This window comes from Mastomys coucha, unplaced genomic scaffold (genome assembly GCF_008632895.1).
Source record: "Mastomys coucha isolate ucsf_1 unplaced genomic scaffold, UCSF_Mcou_1 pScaffold11, whole genome shotgun sequence".
Classification (NCBI taxonomy): domain Eukaryota; kingdom Metazoa; phylum Chordata; class Mammalia; order Rodentia; family Muridae; genus Mastomys; species Mastomys coucha.
The window spans coordinates 14,331,670-14,337,410 of record NW_022196893.1 but is presented as its reverse complement, the minus strand read 5'-3'; the positions used below and the strand labels follow the sequence as shown (position 1 = coordinate 14,337,410).

The window sequence follows — 5,741 nt, the reverse complement described above, 5'->3', positions numbered from 1 at the left end:
TTATTTTAAAAGAAATACACTCAGATTTTACACCACCCGTGTGTAGTCTGTTTGTCAAAGCCAAATCCTGTGCCCACCTGGCCAGAATCCCTTGTCCCGCGGAACAGGGACCTCGCGAGAAACCCCGGTCCGTGGCAGCCTACCATGGATACAAATATTCACATTTCATGGGTCATGGAGCTAGTTACTTGTAAATGACCTCACAGAAGAAAGATCTAGAAGCAAACCTTTGAAGAGGGCAATGGAACTTATATAGAAGTGTTCGCCAGGGGACAGGCAGCAGTCCTCAGCTTATACACCCAATGTAAACTTTTATTTTGTTTTGCTTTGTTTTAGACAAAGTTCCTTGGGTTTCAAGGCTGGCCCTGAACTTCTGATTCTTTTGTCTCCGCCTCTCGAGTGTTGGGATACACTCTACCATGTCCAGTTTAATGCAGCCCTGGGGAAAGACCCCAGAATTTCGTGGATGCGAGCACACTACCAACTGAACATCCTCAGCTCCAAGCTTCAACGTTGGATGAAGGGCGGTTAACTGCCCGTCTTCCTGGACCCCAGCACCTAGCTACTCTCCAGATCTCCACTGCCCTCACTTACAGGGCCCCTGAGGACTGCAGGAAGACACATACGGCCATTCAGCTGTGTATAGGGAAGGCACCCGCCCGGGTTCTGTTTCCTTCTTGCCAGGCACATGACCGGAGACCTGCAAGTGTTTTGTTTAACATGTATTTCTCTGGGGGAAGCTCCCATTAAGACACGCCCTCCGAACCTCTGGGTTCTGTGTAACTTTGGACAGATTCCCTTAGCCTTCCTAGACCCCTAATCCTCTTCAGAAAGAGAGGCTCAGAGGTAATGTTTGCCTGGTTAATCCTCTCTGAGAACTGCAGTCTGGGACTGCAACTCTGTGGTAGAGCATCTGGCCAGAACGCAACAGGCCCCCGGCTTTGTCCAATCTGCAGAGGAAATGTAACGATGTAACAATTCTCCTGATTGCCTGATTGAGTCTAGAATCAATCCCCCCCGGCCCCACGCACACACGCACACCAGAACTCTGTGCTTTTCTGTCCCCATTAGAGAAGTCCCGCGTAGCAAGCTACCTCCCTCCCCACCCCTCCCGCCCCTTTCAGCTTCTAAGTTCTTCACATGCTCTGGAATGTTTGAGCCTCGGGAGGGAGTGCTAGAGCTGACTGGGCTCCTCTGGGAGGCGAACTCCATCCTCTGCCTTCCTTCAGGTGGTGCTGGGCCCTCACCTAGACCCTTTTACTGAGCCTTCAGCATCCCATGCCCCAAGTAAGCCAAAGGACCTGCCTGCTCCTCAGCCCTCTGTCTCCAGGACAGAATTCAACTGCTCCTCATTCTGCTGCCGCAGCACCTTGGGTCAGCAGACTTGGATAGGGCACTTGGCCCTTTATGGCCTCATTAAATGTTTACCTGTCTGTCTGCCCAGGGAAAGTTCTCTGCAAAATAGCAAGAATGAGCAGCTCACAGGGACAGGGGGGACCTTGCCCCTGTGTGGAGGACCCTGGAGTGGTCTCCAGCACAGAGCCTTCCACTAGATGGTCAGGTAAGCTCTCCTTCACTGCCCTTTCCCAGCACGGTGAGCTTCCTCTCCGGTTGGGTAACTGGGCATCAAAGTTTTCTCCCATCTCCAGAAAAACAGGTTTGTTTGGCAGTGCCCAGAGGGTGTTTTGTATTGTCACAACTCAATGTTGACACTAGGTAAATCAGCTGCCCTCTCCGAGCAGCCCTGTGTGTGCCCTGCCCTCTCCCGCCTGCCTTCGGGGCCAAGAAACGGGCTTGGAATGTATCTGCTGACACTTTGCTCCTGAGGTTTGGCTTCAGCCGACCACGGCTAGGAGAAAGGAAGCAGCCACACACGTCCAGTCCAGACCCACTGCTGGCTTCCTGGTGGCCACTACCAACAAAAGCCGGGCATCGGTCGGCACTTCCTTGAAACAGCTTCGGAACTGTTCTAGACAGAGAGCAAAGCAGTGATTTCTCTGGCGGGATTCGCTCATTCAGCCACAGAGGAAGCAAGGGCCATTAATTGTCCACGAATGTAACCGACTCACTGAAAACAGGATGCTTTCCAGGACAGGGGCAGATTCTGTCTGTGGCTGGACAGCTTGAAGTCTCACTGACCCATATATGGCCTTCCAAATACCCCCGCCCTGCTACTGAGAGAGGTGGGAAGGAACATAAGGCAGGATGGCGAACTGTACCCTGTTTCTTTTCTTTTCTTTCAAGACAGGGTCTCCTGTATTCTATGTTGGCCTCCAACTCAATATGCAGCCAACAATGAATGACCTTGAACTTCTGCTTCCTCCCAAGTGCTAGCTAGTGTTGGCCTCCATCCCTGGTTTGAGCGGTGCTGGGAGCTGAACCCAGGAATCTGTGTGTGTTACCCAGTCACCCTACCAACTGAGCTCCATCTCCAGTCCACAAGCTCTTTGCTCAGTGAATCCCGCAGTGGTTTCATTACTGTCTATCAACCACCTTACAGTGGTTGACCAGTATGCCATAACCCCTCCGTCTAGAGAGAGTCCAGGGTATGACAGGCACCCGGCACCTAACATTTGATGTTCCTTGTTTCACAGGTCCTGCAGGCTACAGAAGGTCAGGACATGAATACATGAGATTATTTCAGACAGCCAAGGGCTTAGGACAGAACGACTAATGGGTGAGATGACAGGAAGGGGATGGGTTGTCAGAGGTGTCAATTGAGCAAAGACATCAGAAGATGAAGAGCCAGGGCTGTATCTCTCCAATGATCTCTCTCCCCCCTCCCCCCCGCCTTCTTTCTCGAGACAGGGTTTCTCTGTGTAGCCGTGGCTGTCCTGGAACTCACTCTGTAGACCAGGCTGGCCTCAAACTCAGAAATCCATCTGCCTCTGCCTCCCAAGTGCTGGGATTAAAGGTGTAAACCACCACTGCCCGGCTTCCGATGGTCTCTTTCTTATAAACCTCCCAGTGCTTGAAGAAGCATGGCTACAAAAAAAGGATCAACTGTGGTAGGGGAGTAGCTCAGTGGTAAAATGTTGCTTAAAATACACAAAACCCAGTGTCCCATCCCCAGATCTGGAAACAAAACAGAAGGCAACTTTAAGATGCAAACTAGGGGACAGCTTAGAAGATAAGTTAAATGAGTTTGTCACCAAGTTGGAAAATGACACTGTGTTTTCAAGCTTAGACTGGAAGCCAGCATCCTCCTGCAAGGTGCACATTTTGAGTTTAAAAAAAAAAAAATAAGCATAGTATCATAGGCCCATAACCCCTGGATCTCAGAGGCACAAGAATTGGGAGTTCAAAGACAACCTGGGCTATAAAGTATGAGACCCTGTCTCCAAAATACAAAAGAGCAAACCACAGACATACTTTAAAAACTAACCCTGGAGGAACTACAGAGAAACAGCAGCTAAGGTCAGTGTCAGTTCTGTGACCTTGAAGGGGAGGTGCTCTGGTTAGATATGACCTTGAAGGGGAGGTGCTCTGGTTAGATATGACTTGGGGGTCTCCAAAGCTTGGAGGGTTGACATTTCATCCCCCTTGTGAGGTGGAGGGGGAAACTCAACCTCACTGTGGGATTTAGAGCCTGGACCTTTGGGAGGTGGGTAAAATGCACAATGAATGTCTTCTGCCAGCGGGAGCGTCATCCAATATGGCCCCTCACCCCCTACATGAACCCAGAATTGCGAGCCAGAATAAATTTCACTTCTCTATAACTTGACTCAACCTGAGGTATTGCGTCTTATTAGCAACAGAAAGCAGACTACGAGTCAACACCGGGAAGCCAGACAAGAGACTAGAGAATGCAAGGCTAGCCTCTGCTACATAGTGAGGCCTGACTTAAGAAAAATGGCAGCACGCACAGAGCCATGAATTCCATCCCCAGCTACAAATAAACTGGACCCAATAACTATACCTGGAATCTGAGAACTCAGGTGGTGAAGGTAAGAGAATCAGGAGTTTTAAGACCATCCTCAGCTACGTAGTGAGCTGGGGGCCAGCCTAGGCTATGTGACACTATGCCTCAAAACAAAACAGAGAAAGCCTCAAATCCTGGAGTATAGAAGGGAGAAAATGGGGGGGGGAGGGGAGCGGTGAGACCTGGGGAGGGGCAAGGCTGGGAGGTCACAAGTGCCACCTGCCCTAGGCAGGACACTAGATCCAAAGGCAGCCAAGGACCCCAGATGACCTTTCCCTGTAAAGCAGCAACAGTAAACATGCCCAAACGGAGCAGAAATCAAGGTAGCACTGCTGAACTACTTGGCTGCTTCTTGGGTAAGGTCCCTGTCCACCAGACTAAACCACAATGCACTTCACAAACTCAACAAACTGAGGTCCAGAATGGCGGGGAAGCTTCTAGACAGCCACACAGTCAGAACAGAAAGTAGGTCACAGCTAGAGAGGTTGGTGTGACCTCTAAGAAAGCCCTCCAGGCTTTGAAGGAGCCAGCTCTACAGTGTCTGTTGGAACATAAGCCTGTTAGTCTATCTGAAATGAGGCCTCCTTCCCCGAGGTTAAAATTAAGGTTCACTGACAACCTCCCCACCCCTCAAAGTAGGTACAGACCAGCCTTCTAGAGAGAGAGCTGCAGCTGGCTCCAGGCCACAGTAACAGTGCTATCACCTGCAGCGACAACAATAAACAACAACATTTCGCAGGGGTAGCTTAGTACACTTCAGAACAGCAATTAAGTTTACAAAACCACCTGCATCCGCATCCTCAAGGCCACAGGGCCGAAAAGTGACACATGCACTGAGCCCCCAGTATTGGTTGTGGCTGGTACACGGGCAACCTTGATGGCCCCTCGGATGCCCGCCCAGTCCCTGCTCCTGGGCGCAGGCAGGTGGCGAGGAGCTTCGGAGAAGTGATGGTCTGAACTACCCAGGTCGCCTAAGAAGGCCCTTCTGCCGCCCCTCGAAGATCTGTCCCCGGGTCCCCGAGGGGACAGGAGCGAAGCTGGATTCTGTCGGGGACAGGTGTGAACTACCAGGTCGCGGCAGGGATAGTGAGAATCCCAGGGTCCCCGAGGGTAGGACAGATGCGAACTCTCTGGTCCTCGCGGAGAGACAGGTGCCGACGCCATCTTCTGCCTGCGGCCCGGGCTGAGCCTGGCCGCCCTACTGTGGCAGTGCCGCGCCCTGGTCTGGAGCTGCTCCCCCTAAGTTTTCGACAACGAGGTCACGGCGACAGCGAAGGCTACTTGCTCACCGCGTCCTGGAGCTAGGACACAAGGGCCAACCCAGTGCACGGACGCGCAGCGAGACACGCGGACCCGGCTAGCACCTTCTGGGGTGTCAGACGCAGAGGGGACATTTGAGAGCCGGGGCCACCGAGGGATTTGGACACAGGCCCCCAACCTTCCAGCCACTTGGGTTAGGGCTGCCCGGCGCTTACCTGCAGAGCTGAGCTGATGTAGCGGCGGGCGAACTGCCCGGACACCTCTCCGCTGGGACGCCGGTGGCGGAGTAGGGGGCGCTGGCTGGAGGCTGGTTATTGTGAGCGGCGGGCTGGGCCCTGATAGGTGGCCGCGCCCGCCCCGCCCCTCTAACCCCTCCCTCCGGGCTCCAGATCCCGGGCCCCAATAAGTGGCTACAGAACCGCTGTTTTAAAGTTGTTAACTTGCAGACGTCCCTCCGTCGCCTGCGGACCTGCCACGGTGTCCCTGCCAGTGCGTCTGCGAGTGTGCTCTCCGCGCCCGAGTATCCGGAGACGCTGCCTCTGCCATCGCCGTGACCAAA

The 5,741-nt window shown here is 53.0% G+C and overlaps 1 protein-coding gene across 1 annotated transcript in view; it reads right to left on the bottom strand.

Annotated features, from left to right (window-relative positions):
- The window catches only part of Bik (BCL2 interacting killer), a 20,271-nt gene extending 14,784 nt beyond the window's left edge, over nt 1-5,487 (bottom strand). Inside the window, exon 1 of the mRNA XM_031351103.1 lies at nt 5,398-5,487. The gene's annotated coding sequence lies outside the window, so the exon portion shown is untranslated. The remainder of the gene's footprint in view (nt 1-5,397) is intronic.
- Between the last annotated feature and the right edge of the window lie 254 nt (nt 5,488-5,741).